This window comes from Felis catus, chromosome A1, assembly GCF_018350175.1.
Source record: "Felis catus isolate Fca126 chromosome A1, F.catus_Fca126_mat1.0, whole genome shotgun sequence".
Lineage (NCBI taxonomy): Eukaryota > Metazoa > Chordata > Mammalia > Carnivora > Felidae > Felis > Felis catus.
In genome coordinates this window covers 171,833,093-171,852,338 of record NC_058368.1, presented here as the reverse complement: position 1 = coordinate 171,852,338, position 19,246 = coordinate 171,833,093, and the positions used below count along the sequence as shown (strand labels likewise).

The following is a 19,246-nucleotide window of genomic DNA, read 5'->3' as shown; positions in this document are numbered from 1 at the left end:
AGGGCCTGAAATACAAGAAAGGGTTGGGGATGGGCAGTGAGGAGGTCTGGGCTACTGTCTCAATTTGTCAGCACACTGGCTATGAGACCTTAGGCTAGTCACTCTACCCCACTGAGCAAGCTTCCTCCTCTGTATGAAGGGATAATGACAGCCGCTCTGCCTACCTCAGAGATCTGCAGTGATAACTAACAAGTATTCCTCTAGAAATGCTGTGACCAAGATGGCCTGACAGCTACTGAGAAACAATTATGTAAAAGTCAGGATTCCTGCCATGAGGAATTTCATTTCAGAGTCTGACTGAAAGGCATAATTTCCTATAACATAATTTGCACAGGCCAAGTGTGTGGTTTGGATCTGATAGACTATTGATGTTGAAAGGAGGAAGGATCACTGTGGACTAGGATGGAGAAGAGAACCTTCATGAAGGACCTGAGCTGAAAAGTGTTTATTAGAAGACTACTGGATACCTGCAGGATGTTCAGGGACAGTACTCAACATTAGGCCTAGAAGTGGTCTCAAGAAGCCTCCCCGGCACCCACTGCTGGGTACAGACACCAAAACTAGGACCACCAATACCACTTGCCTTGACACTGGCTGATGCCACTTCTACCTGGAAACAAGATACAGTCTTTATTGCTGCCACTGCTCTCACTAGAAAAGAGGGTCACCATGACTTCACTACACTTGCTTTCAGTCAGAAGCTTGGGGGCAAATGATTCACAGAGCCCAGTCATATGTTAACCCTCTAGCTCAAGGCTGACCAATAGAAATATAATGCAAGCCACAAACATAATTCTAAATTTTCTAGTAGCTACATTAAGAAAATCATAGAAAAAAGTGAAATTAATTTTAATACTATATTTTATTTAACCCAGTGTATCCAAAGTATTATCATTTCAACATGTGACGTTAGCTGCATTTCAAGTATTCAATAGCTATGTGGCCAATGGCTGTCAGATTTCCCAGCCCATCTCATTATGCAAATTAAGACAATGATTTCTGATAAATTTTACTTTTGTGCTCATAATTTTTCTTTAACCAATAAGAATTTTTTTTAATACATTGCCTTATGGTCACAAACATAAAATCTAATAGATTAAATTCAATTTGTTTCTAGCAGAGATGTATGATAAGATTATTAATAAGAGACTTTCAGACACTCACTTCTGGTTAAGTTGGAGTAACAAGTACCACATATACACCATGCTTTAAACCACCCCCAAACTGGGCACAATATGTGAAGCAATGTTTTTTGAGGCCCTGGACACTGGGCAATAAAGAACATTGAGTCCTAAGAGACAGGAAACAAATGTCTTAGATGCTTCTCTTGCTCATTTGTTCTGAGGAAGCCAGCTCCCATGTTGTGAGCTGCTCTATGGAGAAGCCCATGTGGCATGGAACTGAGAATGTCTCTGGCCAAAAGCCAGTGAGGTACTGAGGTTCTCATTCTAACAGTTCGCAAAGAATGCAATACTGCCAACAATCATGTGAGCGAACCTGGAAGCGGATCCTCCTCCAGTCAAGCATTTAGAGGACACCACAGCCTCAGCTAACAGCTTCATGGGAAATTTTGAGCCACAGGCGGCCACATAAACCATGCTCAACTCCCTGACATATAGACTGTGAAATAATAGCTGTTTCTTGTTTTAAGCTAAGTCTTACAATGATTTGCTATATAGCAATAGATGAATATAGGAAGACAGAAATGCAGTATGAATTCCATTTCTAACACTACTGGAATTGGTCAAAGAGCAGGCTTGAAATTCTCTCATTGCATGACCAGTTACACATTTTCAGTCTTTTCCTTCTATTTCTTGTACCTGCTTTAACTTTTCATTCATAATAGAATAAAATGCCCTTCCTCTAAGCTCCACCTATTCCTTTAAATCTTTCCAGCTAAAGTGACTGAATGTAATAAAGTAAGTAGCCAGAGATGCTGTGCTTTTCCATCTAATGACAGAAAAAAAGCAAACACTCCATCTGGGTGAAAATTGATAATTAACCATATCCAATTCCTGGACATCTGGCTTTTAAATGAAACAGAACATAGTAATGTCTGTTTCCCAGGGCATTCTTTTACCGAAAATGCTATTTATTCTTCTAGTCTTTGAAAGGACAGCACCAATGTAATTTCAAATATTAAGTTACCAAGGATTTGTCTCAATTTTTTTCATACTACCTTAGTGCTATATATTTATTGCAGAAAATTTGTAAACTACAGAAAATCACAAGAAGGAAAAAATTTTCACCATCTAAGGTAAGTGTTAACATTTTGATGACTATCTTTTCAGATTTGAGTACAAAAATAAAAGGCATTTTGGAATAACAATTTTTCTCCCTCAACAAATCCTCTTTAAAAAAAAAACCCAACAGATAATTTTAATGAGTGAAATTTGTCGAAGAACACCAAATCATTTTTTCCACTGAAATCCACCTGCATTTCCTCATGTGGTTTATGGTGTGGCTGATGACACTGATATTTCAGCCCTGATAACCAATCTGCATAGCTCAGGGAAGGATCCCATACAGTCAAAGCAGTTCTGGCAGCATATTGAGAGTAGTGGGGTCCAGGGAAACAACATATGTTTGCACTCTCCCTTCCTGTTGCCACTGCTGCCCCAGAATTTGTGGTGGAGGAGGGATTCATAAATGTGCATCCGGATCCTTAATGGGCTAGAGCCAGCTCAAAGAAGTGCTAGAGACCTGACTGTTAAATTTTAGGAATTTCCTAAACTGATTATTAAACACAGTCATTAAAAATTAAATGATATAAACTTACAATTAAATTACATTCAAAACAAAGGTAATAAATACTCAAAACTCATTGCTTTTTAATAATTTTACTACATTTGACTATTACCTATGTGCCTGGCATTGTTTCTATCAATTTATTCTGTGTGGTGGAGATACTATATAATGGTTTGACGGGGCACATCTCTTTGTTCTGTGTATCAGTAATTCATTTATTTTTATTGCAGTATTGGATTGCAGTATATAATGCTATAGTTTGTTACCATTCATGGGCCGAAGAATATTTGGGTTGCTTTTAGTTTGGAATGATTATGAACAATTACACTTGGTTTGTTTGTTTGTTTAAATACTTTCTTTAAGATCTTATTTTTGGGGCGCCTGGGTGGCTCAGTCGGTTCAGTGTCTGACTTCGGCTCAGGTCATGATCCTACAGTTGGTGGGTTTGAGCCCCATGTTGGGCTCTGTGCTGACAGCCTAGAGCCTGGAGCCTGCTTCAGATTCTGTGTCTCCCTCTCTCTTTCTGCCCCTACGCCACTCTCACTCTGTCTCTCAAAAATAAATAAACCTTAAAAAAAATTGTAAAGATTTTATTTTTAAGTATCTCTGCACCCAGTATGGGGCTTGAACCCGCAACCCTGAGATCAAGAGTTACATGCTCCACCGACTGAGCCAGGCAGGCGCCACCTAAAGACTCTTTTTTAAGAGCAGTTTTAGGCTCACCACCAAATTGAGAGTGAGGTACAGAGATTTCCCATATACTCGCTGCCCCACCGTACATGATCATATTATTATTATCAACATCAATCGCCAGAGTGGTACATTTGTTATCAGGTATGAACTTACAGTGTCATGTCACAATCTCTCAAAGTCTATAGTTTACTTTAGGGTTCACTATTGGTGTTGTACATTCTATGGGTTTGGATAAATGCATAATAACATACATCCATATTATAATACCATACAGAGTATTTTCACTGCCCTAAAAATCTTGTATGTTCTGCCTATTCATCCCTATACCCCAAGCCACTGCCACTCCACCCCTGGCAATCACTGATGTTTTATTGTCTCCATAGGTTTGCCTTTTCTAGAATGTCATATAACTGGGATCATATAGAATGTAACCTTTTCAGATTGACTACTTTCACTTAGTAATATGCATTTAAGTTTTCTCCATGTCTTTTCATGGCTTGCTAACTCATTTCAAGTTCTAAATAATTATCTGTTTGTGTTATAGTTTATTCATCCATTTACCTACTGATGTATATTTGGTTGCTTCCAAGTTTTGGCAATTATGAATAAGCTGCTGTAAACATTTGTGTGCAGGTTTTTGTGTGGATGTAAGTTTTCAATTCCTTTGAGTAAATCCAAATTGTATGATGAGAGTATGTTTAGTTTTGTGAGAAATTGCCAAAATGTCTTCCAAAGTGGCAGTGTCATTTGCATTCACATCAGCAGGAATGAGAATTCCTGTTACTCCACATCCTTGTCAGTGTTTAATGTTGTTAGTGTTTTGGATGTTAGTCTTTCTAAGATCTAAGAAATCTTGCCTAACTCAAGGGCACAAAATTCTGCTCCTATGATACCTTCTAGAAGTTTTACAGTTACAAGTTTAATATTTGTCTCTATGATCTATTTTTGCATATGATACAAAAGAGGTTCTCTCTCTCTTTTCCTTCCTTCCTTCCTTCCTTCCTTCCTTCCTTCCTTCCTCCCCCTCTCTCTTCTTTCTTTCTTTTTCTTTTTCTCTTTGTTTTTCTTTTGCATCTGTATGTCCAGTTGCTCCAGCACCATTTATTGAAAAGGTTATTGTTTCTTCATGGCATTGTCTTTGCATCTTTGTTGAAAAGTCAGTTGACCATATGTATGTATATGGGTTATGTTAGAATTTTTAAATAAGACCTTCTCTGTCAGAGACTATGAATGACTGTTTTCTGGGGGAGGAAAGGGGTAACTCAGAAGGCCATAGACACTATTCTCACCCTCCCAGGTTTTAGTAAATTCTTGAAGCAGGAAAGTTGGAGGAAGGCTCAGGCCTAGGCTTCCTTTACTGTGAACTGGAGGAGACAGGCAAGTTTTTGGTTGATTACTAAATGCCCTGCTTATTATATATCTTATATGCCTGAATACAAGGGCAATCCTAAATATAAGGAGACTCCTCATTTTTTTTCAATAAGATACTTTTAATTTTTATTTATGTTTTAGAGAGAGCGAGAGAGAGCGAGAGCAAGCATGAGTGGAACAGAGGGGCAGAGGGAGAGGGAGAGAGAATCTTAAGCAGGCTCCATGCTCAGTGCAGAGCCTGATGTGAGGCTCCCTCTCATGACTGTGAGATTATGACCTGAGCCAAAATAAAAAGTCTGAGGCTTAAATGACTGAGCCACCCCAATAAAATAATTTTTAAAGAAGTTCTTTAGGCCAACTTGAATGTAATATATACTTCTAGAGATACAGAAAAAAACAGTCAAATGTCTCTTTTTGAAAACTCTGTTATAATTAACAATTATTTAAAAAATCTATATTGTATAGTGTGATATATAAATTTAGGAATGTTGCTTTTTTTACTCTCAGTTATCAGGACATAGTTTCACTTAAGTTTTTTACATGTATATTTATCAGAATCTTTGCCAATACTATAATTAGTTCTTGTGTCATCTAACCTAGTTTTTTTCAGAGCATGTCAGCAGCTCTGTTATGTGAAACACCATACTATGTGAATCTCTGCATGAAGCTGTCTTCAGCAATTTTATCACAAGCCACAAGCACCTATTTGCATAACATTAGAGTAGTTGACATTTTTATTCATTCTATACTCATGCATTTGTGATTTCTACCTCATAATTATTTACAGTGGGTATCTTTTTAAAGAAAATATATCTAGGAATTTTATTGTGCCTCTTCCAGTCTCCCTATCAAGAAGGATGGCAATAGAAAGGGGGAGCAAACTAAGGCACTAAAAACCCTAAGACTCACAGTGCAGGGATTGTGCAAATGCGGAACTGAGGAACAGGGATTGATAAATGGGGTTGAATCAACTCCTAGGAATGCCTTCATGGGGCAGGAGAAAGGTGAAGCATTCTTGGCTGCAGGGTGATAAGGAGAGTTTGGAGTTCCTGGGGGCTTTGCTCCTTACCTGATGGGGCAAAGCTGGATTCAGAATTAAGAGTCTCACCAGTATTCCCCAGCAGTAGAACTTGTCAAAGGGCTTATGTTTTGATGGCTCATTTGTAAGTCCTGGGATTTATTCCTGAGCTCTGACTTGGAGACCTTCACATAGCCTTATGAAATGGAAAGCTGTGAGTATCTGGCTGTTTGCTTATGAATCCATGGATGGCAACTTAGTACCTCTGTTCACGTTCCTAGAGAGAACAAGAAAAGGTTTCTTGTGGACTAAAGTCACTTTGCCTTCTGAAGTTCTTCATATTTCCCTTTGGAAAATCACTTTTTTGTAAAGCTGAGCTCACATGGGTCCCCTCAGTGTCTTGTGTCCGGATTCTTGCCCTGTCCCATCTTCCCTGTGTCCTGTAGGAATGTGTCTCTGTGTGTGTCTATGTGTGTGAATGTGTTTTCCCCACTAAATCATGAGCCCCTAGATGACGAGGCCCTTCCACAGACAGACTAAACATCATGCTAGCTGGCAGAGGAGAAATATTTAGAGTCCATCTCCACTATCACAGAGTAGATGATGACTGTGAATTCAGAGCTGAGAGTGGATAAATTGGTAACTAGCACAGCATCTCATGCCTGAAAAGTTCAGGCTTCCTTCTCTACCTTCTCAACTGAAGTCAGTCTTCCTGGAGACAGGGAATTTTTTCAGTGTTCCCAGCCCTCACTGTATATACTGGGGTAGAGCCCTGTCCTAGGCCACGGGGTTGTATGTTGGGGACAACAAAGAAAGTCCCGTCACTAAAAAAAGGGAGTAGCAGTAGCATCACTAGATGCTGTGTTCTTGGTGGAGGTTGGGTGCTGGTGTGGATTCTGTTGCTGTTTGCAGACAAAAGCTCTTATGTCTGCAAAGAGATAGGGGGCCACCTCCTAGTTCTACTTTGTATGTAATGAATTCAGTCAGGTGGATGTTGAAAATTTTGTTCTTGAGCTGCTCAGCTGAGAATCATTGAGGTCACATGTAGTGGCCTCTCTCTTAGGCATGTCCAGTGATGCCACAGACATGACAGTAAAGTCCTGAGATACTGTGCATATAAACAGACCGGTGGTAAGGCAGGTGTCATTGCTATCACCGGTCATCTGCATAACATTACCCAGTGCTGGGTGGGGGATAGGTGGGCAGTGGCGAAGGTGGGAGGAAGCCCCAAGTGTTCTGTGCCTCCAGCTATGGAGACCAAAGATACTTCGTGAGACTCCCACAGAACTGCCAGTAAGTAGGTGTAGGCTGTCCCAGGATACCACTCCAGGAAACATAGCTCCCGTGACACTTGAAGGTCTTCCAGACTATACCTCTATTCCTCTAGCCTAGCTAGCTTATTCATTTTTGAGCAAAGGGGATCCTCCAGGCCTCAGTGTCCCTCGCTATCCCCCATTCTCACATACCAAAAGTACCCAGGCCTAGTTCCCAGATCATAATTTTCTATTCCAAGAGCACCTTGGGGAGAAATTGCTTGGAGAGTGATGGGTCAGAGGTGCTGAAATTATTAATGATCAAAGACGTGTCTGTTGCTGCCCCTTTGCCCATAGAAAAGAAGCTGAGATCAGCGAGAACCAATTGCTGCATGAGTCATCAGGTACTGGCGAAAATGATAGAATTTGAAGCTTCAAAGATCTGCAAGCCCAATTAAAACACACACAAGATTTCACCAGGAATACTTTTAGAATTTAGATTTTAACTATTATTACTAAGAATAAGAATAGTATTTTAAAATATGGTACTTGAGTGCAATTAGATTTTTTGTTTTATTTGTAAGCCTGCTTACAAACCTATCTGCTGCTTGTGTTTGAAGGAGTAGTTCGAAAGTTACTCGATTTTGAAATAAAGAGCAGGCTGCGTTAAGATAATATACCTTTTTAATGTCTCCAAATAGTAGAAAAGAGTCAATGAAAGAATCTGGAAAGAAGAGAGCAAGAGAGGGGCACCTGGGTGGCTCAGTCGGTTAAGTGTCTGACTTCAGCTCAGGTCATGACTCACACTTAGTGGGTTGGAGCACTATGTCGTGCTCTGTTGACAGCACAGAGCCTGGAGCCTGCTTCAAGTTCTGTGTCTCCCTCTCTCTCTGCCCCTCTCCTGCTGTTCTGTCTCTGTCTCTGTCTCTCTCAAAAATAAAATAAAACATTAAAAAAAAAAAGGAAGAGAGCAAGAGAGTTTAGCTGAGACTGTTTGCTGCCCCCCACCCCCCAGGCTTTCTTCCCACCTTCCCCCACTCCCTTCTGTCGCAACTTCCTGCTGACACCTCTCCTTTTTCTCTGTAGGGGGTAGAGACCGGTAGATAAGCTTAGTAGCCCTAAAGCAGAGGGTTTGACCCTCTTTGGAACCCAGAGTGGAAATGGGAGTATGGCAGGGGAAGCAGAGAGAAGGCTGGAAACAGTGCTCGGAGCCTGAACATGGAGCTCTCCATGGAGTTTCCAGCAGAGGGCAGGGGTCCTCTTGCCTTGGGCAAGGTGACCCTATAGTGCAGGATCTTGGGAGGGTAGCCCAAAGGATCAAGATGAGGTCCAGTCTCCACGCTTCACTAGAGACAGGAGGCACTGAATGGTGGTGGGCGTGGTAGACTTCATTACATTAAGACAACAGACTACAAATTATTCAGCTTCAAAACTGTGAAGCAAAGACAGGGGCATCTGGGGCACAATCAGACCCTTCCTTGCTGTTCTCCCCCTGCACCCAGACACAGCTTGAGGGGTAAGAGGAGAATCCTTGTGAATGGAAAACACCTCTGATGTTGAATGTGAGCTCCAAATGGATTGAGCTCAAGTCTTTTATTTGACTGAATATTTACTCCAAGAGGCTAACTTTGAAACTGCAATGAGAGTGACAAGACTGAGTCTCTCCCCCTCATTGAAACTGGAGATTTTAGAGTTAAATCTAATTCATTTATAGAGCAATAAGCTAACTTGAGTTGAGTTGTTTGTTGACTGTGAATTTGAAATCCACTCCACTATCATAGTCTCCCTTTGAAGTCCTAAGCCACGCACCTGGTATGAACAGGTATATGACTCAGGTGTGAGCTCAGTAAAACAGTATGGGCAGTGTCTGTGGGTTCTGTAGTCCACACTTGGAGCCCTTGGGCACATTTCACCCATCTGAGCATCTGGCTCAGAGGCTCCAGAACTTTTCAACTTGCCCCAGATGACAATAGTCCAATGATGACCTAGCTTCTTCAGAGGCTAGGATACATTATACTTCCCACCAATTATCTTTATATGACAAAAAAAAAAAAAAAATAAATAACACTCATTATGCACTTATGGTATGCTAAGTGCCAGTCTGTAAATAATATGTTGGAAGACAGGAACTTCCTTCAGGAAGCTCACTGAGGGAAACAAGGAGATAAGACATCAGACTTGTAAACGCATCCTAATAAAAGCATTTGCTAAATAATCCAGGCCAAATCTCTCAAATAACAAACTGCTTTTCCCTCTCCTTTGGTGACTAAGAGGACAGTGACAAAGAGCAGCAAAGGGGCAGGGTGTAAAATCAGGGGCAGGAGTGGGGCAATGAGTAAAGTTGGAGGCGTCAAAGCAGGAATGTCATAACTGTAAGGATGAAGAAACAGCTGTGTCAGCATTCGCCCTAGCAAGCTACTTGTCTGATTCCCCTTCTCCATCTGGTTTCCTCCTCTACCATCAGCCAAACTCACAGCATTGCCAATGAGAATTCTCCCCTGCTTCAAGTCTCATTTGACCTGTGGGAGAGTCCAATGGGGTGAAAGCTGTAAGGGAGAGGGGCCTGCAGGTGTAGGGCAGCGTCAATGTGGCTTAGGAGGGCAGCAGTAAGAGGTTGGAGGGGCTCGTTGAGTGGATGGGAAGGCAGGGAGGTGCTGAGAAAGAAAGGCATTATTTCCTTTCTAGTGGAAGGAACAATAGGCCTTAAGAAAATTATTATTTAAGGTAGAAGTGTCTTCTATTACAGGGCTCTGTCTTTTCTCCTGCATTAGTTCCCCCCTCCCCCTCCCCCCAACCTAGAGAGACTAATCTACTATTCTGAGGAGGAAGAGTTCAGTTATCTTCCTAAAAATACTTTATGCTGGGACATGCAATGGAGGTCATTGTAAAATACAATAGCCTCATCTCTTCATTTGTATGAAATTTCCTTTCTCGAGTAATAGGTCTTTTCAAATAGAGTTTGCTTTGGTCTAATCCTTTAAAATGTCCCTGCCACTAAGCAATAATGTGAGTACAAAGGTGAGTACCCATTAATTCTAAAATTGATTCTATTTATTAAATGTTTTACTTTTTTTTCAAATGCTTACTGTGGTAATACTTATGTTTCAAACCCCTGTACTGACTCAGGCTGTCTCAGTAAAACAGGAATAGCATAGCATTAAATTAATTTCCACAGCAACTAATATCATAAACACCAGATTATGGCTTTGTTACAAAATGTAGCAGATGGGAGAAAGAGCTGAGAAAAACAAAGCTCCCTTCAAAACATGATATTTTTAAAACAGTTTTTTAAAACTGATAGTGAAAGGAATACCAAATAGTAGCTTCAAAGTTGCATAACATTTACCTAAATTTCTTATTTACTTCCAAGAATTGTGGTTAGGACTCAAATCTTATTTCACAAATGAGCTCATAGAGGTTGTGCAAGATTGACATAGAACTTTTTGGTAAAATCTCCCCATAGGGAGTTATTCAGATGTATCGTTTCTAGGTGTATTACCCCGGATCTGTTACAGATTGTCTTTTTAGGTGTCAAATAAAGATGCTGGACTTGCCTTTAGTAAGGGAACCAAATGGCCCATTTGGGTACCAGACTTTAATTTGTCTGAGGCTGAGTTTGGAGAGATGTGATGCCCACCATTTGCTGCTGGAGGAAGGCAGAAAGGAGCAGGAGGTGGGGGGGTGGGGATTAGATGGGGCGAGGGCTATGTTACTTAGAACAACCAAATCCTGACACTAGGAATTTAAGAAAGGCCGCCCTGGAGAGCACAGAACTCCTCTGTGCTTTCTGAAACAAAGGAGAGAAGCCAGCTCTCCAATGGCCTCTTGTCCTGGACTTAAAACTTGCAGAGAGAGGGCTGCATGGAGGACAGTGGGATGGGTGGGTTTAATCTCCCAGTTCTGCCACCAGCTCCTCAGCTGGAAGCTTTTTCTTTGGACTTAGGGTCCCCAGGGTGGGGTCATCCAGAGCAGCTCTTGGCTGAAACTACAGAGCATCAGCTGGGTCAAAGTGATTCTGAAAATTGAGGCAAATGGTCTAAATAGTTCTATCAAAATTGTCCTTTTGCTCAAACATACAGCTGGCTGAAGCAAAAGTGGTCTTTTTGGCTTATCTTAGGTAACAATAAAAATTATTTGCATCATTGGTAGGTATAGATGAGAGTTAAGATAATTCTTTTGGAAAAGTATATTAATATAGATGAAGCTGATAGAATACATTTAACCATAATGTTTACTAAGAGCAAAAGACAATGTCCAAGCTGTCCAAAAGACAGCTTCTGATGGTAAAATTATAGAAGTGTGAAATGTGCACATATCTCAACCTCAAGGGTAAGAGTCATAATAGTGACTTACTCCCCTGGGTTGACAGGAGGCATGTGATATCCCGGATAAAAGGGCAGGTCTTTGAGCCAATCAGTGCCTCCAATGCCTCCAACTTACTCAGAATCTCATAGCATCTTTTTTTTTTTTCTTCAAGTTTTCTATCTTGGTTTATTTGGCTTAAAGCTAATGTCAAACAAGGTATATTCTAATCTGTAGCAAAAGAGTCAAACTCTGGGCCTATGGAGTCCATGCTAATGCAAATTACTCACATTCACATCTTGCCCTTCTATTAAGTACTAGAGTGACAAAGCCTGACATAGTTGGCAAGACAATGAAGGGCCTGCACAAAAGAATGTCCTGCTTCAGGCTCCACCAAGGACAATTCTTCAGTGGAGCATACCAGCTGCCACAGGAGAGCAGAAGCAGAGTCTGTACCAGTGAGTCTAGAACCCACACTTTCCAATTTGAAAGTACGTTGGTCTTTGTTGAGAGGTCACTGTAAAACTGTTTATTGTTAAGTTCTCATGGTAAAAGAAAAATAGAATCTCTTTTCACCAGAAAAAAAAATGTTCATAATAAATAGGATACACTTAGAAATGGTTTTTATTGTGGAAGATTGAGCAGTTTAAGGTTAGCATTATCTTAATTTAAATATCTATAAAATGAGCTTCATCATTTGTACATTCAATGACTCTAGCTGATTTTCCCAAAATACATCACATAGGCCAACATTCCCACCATGCTAAGAATAGGAACAAGCTGTTAGTAACAGAGAGGGGTTGCTGAGAACCGGAGCTGCCAAGACTGAATGATTAAAAATGATCCTGAGTTGAAAAAAGCAGAGATCTCCCCCACTCAGTTATATGATAACATCTACAACAGTAGCACAAACGCTTCTATGATTTACAATAAAAATGGCAGAGTTTCTTAGGCCCGGGGACTTACAAAATAAATTCTCCTCCCATACTGGAGCCATAGTGGGACAGGTGCAGCTCTCTTGCCCTATGGCTTTTTCAAAAGCAGCTAATTGATTTTTTAAATATGCCATGTATTTCTTGTTTCTAATAAAGTAAAATGAAACCTTATGATAAAGAGAATGTTGATTAGCTGTTCCTCATCTCTGGTGTAAATAGGAAGATGGGAATAGGGTTCAACTTCATTAGAAGGGGTTCAGAGTAGGAAGAATGTCTTGAATCCAGGAGCTGTGCAGCACAGAGCAGATGCTGATGAATATGCTTTTCCTGTCCCTGGAGAACTCACAGGGATGATAGGGGATACATCTGAGGATAGAACCCGCAGGCACAATATGGCATACATTTGGGGGAAGGGAGGAGGGGGTGCTAAGTGTAGTAATGGACTCAGGAATGCAAAATATTAGCTATGGAATAACAGGTTGTTCAGTTGCTAAGGAATCCTAAAAATAGGGATGAGTGACCAGCTGAGAGCAGTGGGAAGGAGTGAATACTTCTGTGGGTCTCACTGGGCAGCCCAGGCCTGAGCAAGGCAGTGCAGAAATGCAGCAATGAGCATGGCAGCCAAGTGCGAATCCCAGTCATCTTGTAGAGGTATTCCTGGCAGTCGCCCTGCTTCCTTGCAACTCCGGCCAGACCCAAGTACGTACAGCTCTTGGACTCACAGTAAGGGTTAGAGGCTCAGTTCCCAAGGGGAAGAATAGGGGTCTACATTTGCACAGCCCTACTCCCACCCTCATCTACCTTCCAAACTAGTTCTCCTGCTTGGGAAGAGGTTGGATAACAGACGCAACCTATCTTCCCACAGTGTGCAAATCTGACCATCAGGGAATGGATGAGAGGACGCTAAGTGGAGAGGAGCAGGATGGATGATGTTATTTGGGAGCAATGCAGTTTTTGTTTTCATTTGAATAGGTTGACCTTTCTGGTCTGATGATTTTTAGTCTGATGATACCCTCAAAATGTTTTAAATAAATTTCACTGCATAGCAAATAAATGGAGAAACTGTCTAGGGAATAACATGCCGGAAATCTGCCTGCACATTTTCTGCGTCCTCATGCTGATAGGCTATCAGTGCTGTGCTACTTGTTTTCTCTAAGGGAAGTGCCATTAGAGATTGTGGTTTTCATCTGTTGTTTCCTTGCTTGGTGAGGTTTAAAAAAATGTTCTTATGTTGTTATAACAAAGGCTTTGCTCACCAGTTTATTTTTCTTTTATTGATGATAAAACATGGTACAAATGATATTTGGTTGCTGTGTTGACACCAGGCAGATGGTGGGAAAATGGAGAGAAGGGAGGGGGAGGACATCAGCTGAGAAATGGAAACCTAGCTCTCCTCTTCTGAGTAGGTGTGGCTATAGGACACAGCAGGTTGGATTCATGTTCTCTCAATCCCTCTGATGCCTTTTTTTTTTTTTTTTTTTTAAACTGGCTCTCAGGAAGAGAGCTCAGGACTGTTTACACAGATTCCTACTTTATTATTATTAGTTTGTGGGCCTGGACACGAAGTAAGTGACTTTCTGTTAATGGAGTTTAATCACAAAGGGCATTCTAATGAAAAAATAATCTTTCTCTAAACTTTCATTAAGATTCAGTCTTTAGCTAAGTCAGTATCTTATCTTCTCCTGGAAGTTCTGTTAAATTCAAAAAGCAATAAAAGAAATACTTGGTAGGGAAGAGCTATTTTATATCATTATTAGACATTATTACCTTACAATATGATGACTAGTTGATAGGGTAGAGGACACGGAATAGGATTTTTTTTAATCTTAAAATTTAAGTATAATTTAAATGTTATCTCTTTTAGTGTAAAGTTCTGTAAGTATTGACAAATACAAATAGTCATGTAACCATCACTATAATCAGAATATAAAATAATTCCATCACACCAAAAAATTCCTTCACATCCCTTTGTGTCAAACCTTTCTCTGTTCCTTAACAGTTATTGATCCGTTTTCTGTTTCTGTATGTTTGCTTTTTTTCCAGAACATCATATAAATAGGCTCATACAGTAATATAGCCTTTTAAATCTGGTTTTAGTTGCTTAGCATAATGCATTCGAGATTCATCCATGGTATTTTATACTTCAATAATTTGTCCCTTTTTATTTCTGAGTAGTATCTCATTGTATGGATGTAATAGATTTTCTTTCTTTATTCCCTAGTTAAAGGACTGCTACAGACTGAATTGTGTCCTTCCAAAAGTCATATGTTGAAACTCTAACCCCCAATGAAACAGTATTTAGAGACAGAGCCTTTAGGAGATAATTAAGGTTACGTGAGATCATAAGGGTGGGGCCCTAATCTGATAGGGCTGTGCCTTTACAAGAAGAGGAAGAGACAGACACCAGAGCTCTCTCTCTCTCTGAGCACACGCATTGAGGAAAAGCATGTGATCACATAGACATGAGGCTGTCTGCAAACCAAGAACAGAGCCCTCACCAGAAACTGAATTGATTGGTACCTTGATCTTAGACTTTCTAGATAACACAACTATGAAAAAATAAATTTCTGTTGTTTAAGCCACCAAGTCTGTGGTATTTTGTTATAGCAGCCTGAACAAACTAATACAGGGACCCTTGGTTACTTTTATTTTTGTGATTATGAATAAGCTGTTATAAGCCAGACTCAGTAAGATTTTAATTTTTTACTTTAATTTTTAAGAACAGCTAACACAAGGACACCTGGGTAACTCAGTCAGTTGAACATCCGACTCTTGGTTTCAGTGCAGGTCATGATCCCAGGGTCGTGGGATCGAGCCCTGCCTTGGGCTCCATGCTGAGCGTGGAGCCTGTTTGAGATTCTCTTTCTCTTTCCTGCTCTCTCTCTCTCTCTCAAAAAAAAAATAAGAATAAAAAATAGTTAATGCATTTTTGTGCTTCAAAATTTAAAAAGTAATATTGTAGTAAATCCAATAGATGGGCTTGTTCAGCCTGTACGCCAACTTTCTATAAGGTACAGGCTGAAAAGTGAAAACTGTATTTAAATAGATCCTTGAAACTACAGTTTCATATACGAGTTAGATTTACCAATCAGACCGACTTTTATAAAATTTGAATTTGGAAATAAATTATTTGGGGCAAGAAATGGCATGTCAGTCATCCATTTAGCTGATGAGAGTGGTATCAGCTAAGTTGCAGCTAAGCCCAAGTTCTCCTCTAGTCAGCTGTAGTGGCTCTGACTCTGCCTTCTGATCTGTGGAATGAAACTAAGCTGGATGAACCTGGAACCAGAAGTCAAGTCCATAAATTTCTCTCCCTCACTGCCCTCACCCCGGTTTCCTGAGAGTGGAAGAGTCAGCAGTTTCCTTGAGCATTTGGTGTTTCTCTAGGAGCATTTTTTTTTTTTTGGCGAGGGGTGGGGGGGCTATTCTAAAGTCTGCTCTTCCAGCATTTCCAGTGAGTTTTGTAAGAATCTAAATTTTTGTCTTAAAGGCACTTCTGTTAAAACTAGCCAGGGGGTTTCTTTTAGTTGTAACTGAATCCTGACTGATTAAGATATACAGTGGAAAGACATCCTTTCCCAGCCACTCAGTTCCCCTTTCTGAAGGCAGTCACTATTATTAATTTCTCATGTATCTTTATTGATGCATTTTATATAATCAAATGTAAATTTGTCCTCCCCTTTTTTAAAAAGAGGAATTGCAACATATAGCATACACTCTTCTGTATCGACTTGAAAAACTTTATATCCTAGAAATCTTTTCCATATCTGCACATAGAGTTTCCTAATTCTCTTTTATAGTTGCAGAGTATTGCATTATATATATGGATGTGCCATAATTTATTTAACAAATCCCTTTTTGGTGGAAATTTGTTACTTCCAATAGTTTTCCATTACCAACAATATTGCAGTGAATCTCATTTGTATACACTTGCATGTGTACTGGTGTATCTGTAAATTCCTAGAAATGGACTTGCAAGGAACATACACATTTCTAATTTTGGTAGTATTGTCGAATTTCTCTTCATAGAGATTGTCCTAATTCTTTCTCCATGCCACCAATATAGTGTATTAGGATATTTTTATGTTGCGCCAATTGAAAAGGTGAAGAATATTATGTTATTGTAATTTTAGTAGGCTGTTCTTGAGTAAAATTGAAAATCTTTTCATATGTTTAAGAAACATCTGTATTTTCTTTTCTGGTGAATGGTTTTTCTTTTTTGTCTGTTTTTCTGTTGGGCTTTGGTTTTTCACTTAGCATTTTATTTATAACAGTTGTATTAGGTTAATTAGCTCAGTGTTTCTGATATGACTTGTAAATTCTCCTCCCCAGTTTGTTTCTTGACTTTGTTTTGGTGATTTTAGCATGCCCTTAAAATTATGTTATAATATTTTTGCATCATAGTTTAGTAAGGTCTCTGCCATTTTGAGTATTCTTTCTTTCTATGGTTCTTTTATTGTTTCCTTTTTTAAAAGACTTTATTTTTAAGTAATTTCTACACCCAACATGGGGCTCAAACTCACAACCCTAAGATCAAGATTCCCATGCTCTGCCAACTGAGCCAGCCAGGCACCCTCCTTTTTTTGTAAACGTTTAAGTTTTTGAACCATTTTGGATTTATCTTGGTAGATGAGGAAAGGTGTGGATCTGTTGCGAGTCAGTTGTCCATGGAACTCTCAAATATCTGTGCATCTTACAACAACTTTCGTTCTGAACTCTCTTTGCAGGGATGCTTATGTAGTGATCAGCCTTGGGAGATAGAAATAATATTTCTCTCCAGGTCAAAGGGCAGATTTCTTTGCTGTCAGGATAATAAAGATGTTTCCCTCTAGGTTAGATAGGTTTGCTAGCAGTCCCCTTATGAGATGGAAAGTTTCCTAAACTCAAAGTTCCTCACCCTGTGACACAACCTACTGTGTGGGGCATCCCCCGGGCCAATCTCTGCACCACTCTCAGGGTACTTAAGGAGCAAGGGGAACTGATGCCATTATGGAGCTCATGCTTCTTTTGTCTTTGACCCAGGAGTCTCTGTCTTCTGAGAGCATCTCTGAAACCCTAGCAGGCTAACTTGTTGGGTACGATCTCAGGCTTGTCACAATTCTTGACAGGATCTATTTCTATTTTCTCATAGATGGCTATATTATTACCACATCACCGTCTAAAAAAATTTAATAGTTCCACCTTTCCCAGCTGATACTAATGACAACTTTTTTGTACCTTAAATTCTTGTGTGTGTGTGTGTGTTTGTGTGTGTGTGTGTGTGTGTGTGTGTAGGCTCATTTCTAGGTTTATATTCTATTCAGTTAATCTATGTGTGTGCTAGTATATACTTTTGAAAGACAGACTTTCTAATGTTTAATATCTGCTGGAACAAATGGCCACTTACTCTCTTCTTTTCCAGAATTTCCCTGGAACTTCCTGAATGATTGTTTTTGCATATGAAATTTAGAATCAGCTTATCTAGTTAAAAATATTCCTTGCATTTTATTAGTGATAGTGACAGACTTATAAATTAACTGAGGGGGGATTAACATCTTTATGATGCTGAGTCTTCTTCTTTAGGAACATGCTATGCCTTTTTTAAAATTAAAGTTTCAGGACACCTGGGAGGCTCAGTTGGTTAAGCATCTGACTCTTGATTTTGGCTCAGGTCAGATCTTACAGTTGTTGGGATCTACACTGGGTGTGGAGCCTGCTTAAGATTCTCTCTCTCCCTTTCCTTCTGCCCCTCCCCTGCTTGCTCTCTCTTTCAAAAAAAATGAATAAAGTTTAAAATTTAATTTTTCTTCATATACATGGTGTCTATTGATTTCTGAATGTGAATTTTATACTCTACTATTTATAGAACTTTCTTATTGGTTTTTGGTAGTTTTTCAGGAGATTCTCTTAGATTTCCCAGTTTTATAATTACAGTAACTGAAAATGTAGATAATTTGATCTTTCCTTTTAATACCTCTAAATTCCCTTCTCCTATCTGTTTGGTTTGTCTACTTGTCTAGTACCTCAAAAAATAATGTTAAATAATAATGATGATAGTAAAAAGTTATTGAGTATTTATATGCCTTGTAGTGTATAAGTACTTTATACTTGTCAATCTATTTACACCTCTTAGCAAGCAGCCTTAAGAAGTAAGTCTCATCATTGTCTACATTTACAGAAAGGGAAATTCAGCACAGAAATAGTAAGTAAATTTCCCACAGTCTCATAGGTCCTAGGTGGCATTTGAACTTTGGTGGTTCAATACCAAAATCCATGAAAGTTATTTTCCTATAGTGACTTATGAGAGTTAAGAGTAAATAAATATCCTTTGTTTATCTGACTTTGGTGAAAATGTTTCTAGTAGCCCCCCATTAGGTATGATGACGGCTCTGGGGCTAAGACAGATCTACTCAATCATGTTGAGGACTGAGAGTTTTTCTGAAGAACAGATGTACATTTTTTTCAAGAGCATTTTTAGCATCAGTGGAAATGATCTTAGGTGACTCTTCTCAGATATATTAAAATGAATTAAGTTAATAGAGTTCCTAAAATTGATTTACTTTTGCATCTCTAGAATGAAGCTCACTTGGCCTGAGTGTGTTATTCCTTTGATGTGCAGCTAGATTCTGTTTGGTAACAATAAAAATTGATTTCTGCATTGATATTGATACATGAATAGTTAAAGCTTTATAGGAGAACACATTGTGATATACAGGAAGGAGGAGAAAATTTTAGCTAGAGGCCCCTTTTGAGGGGCACCCGGGTGGTAGCAAACAGAGAAACACTTAGGTCTTCTCAAGAAGAAATGGATGAGAAGGTGGGGAGTTCCAAGTCAATAAGAAAAGCATTGAAGAGGAACTTCACCTATTTTATCCAAGTTTCTTAAGATGTGGTTTCAAACAGAGAATGCCCCTATACCTCCTATTATTTCCTATTATATGCTTTCT

General features: G+C 39.5%; 1 long non-coding RNA gene across 1 annotated transcript in view; it reads left to right on the top strand.

The window, feature by feature from the left end:
* The window catches only part of LOC109502682, a 39,239-nt gene that overhangs the window by 7,426 nt on the left and 12,567 nt on the right, over nucleotides 1-19,246 (top strand). The gene's annotated exons all lie outside the window — the stretch shown is intronic.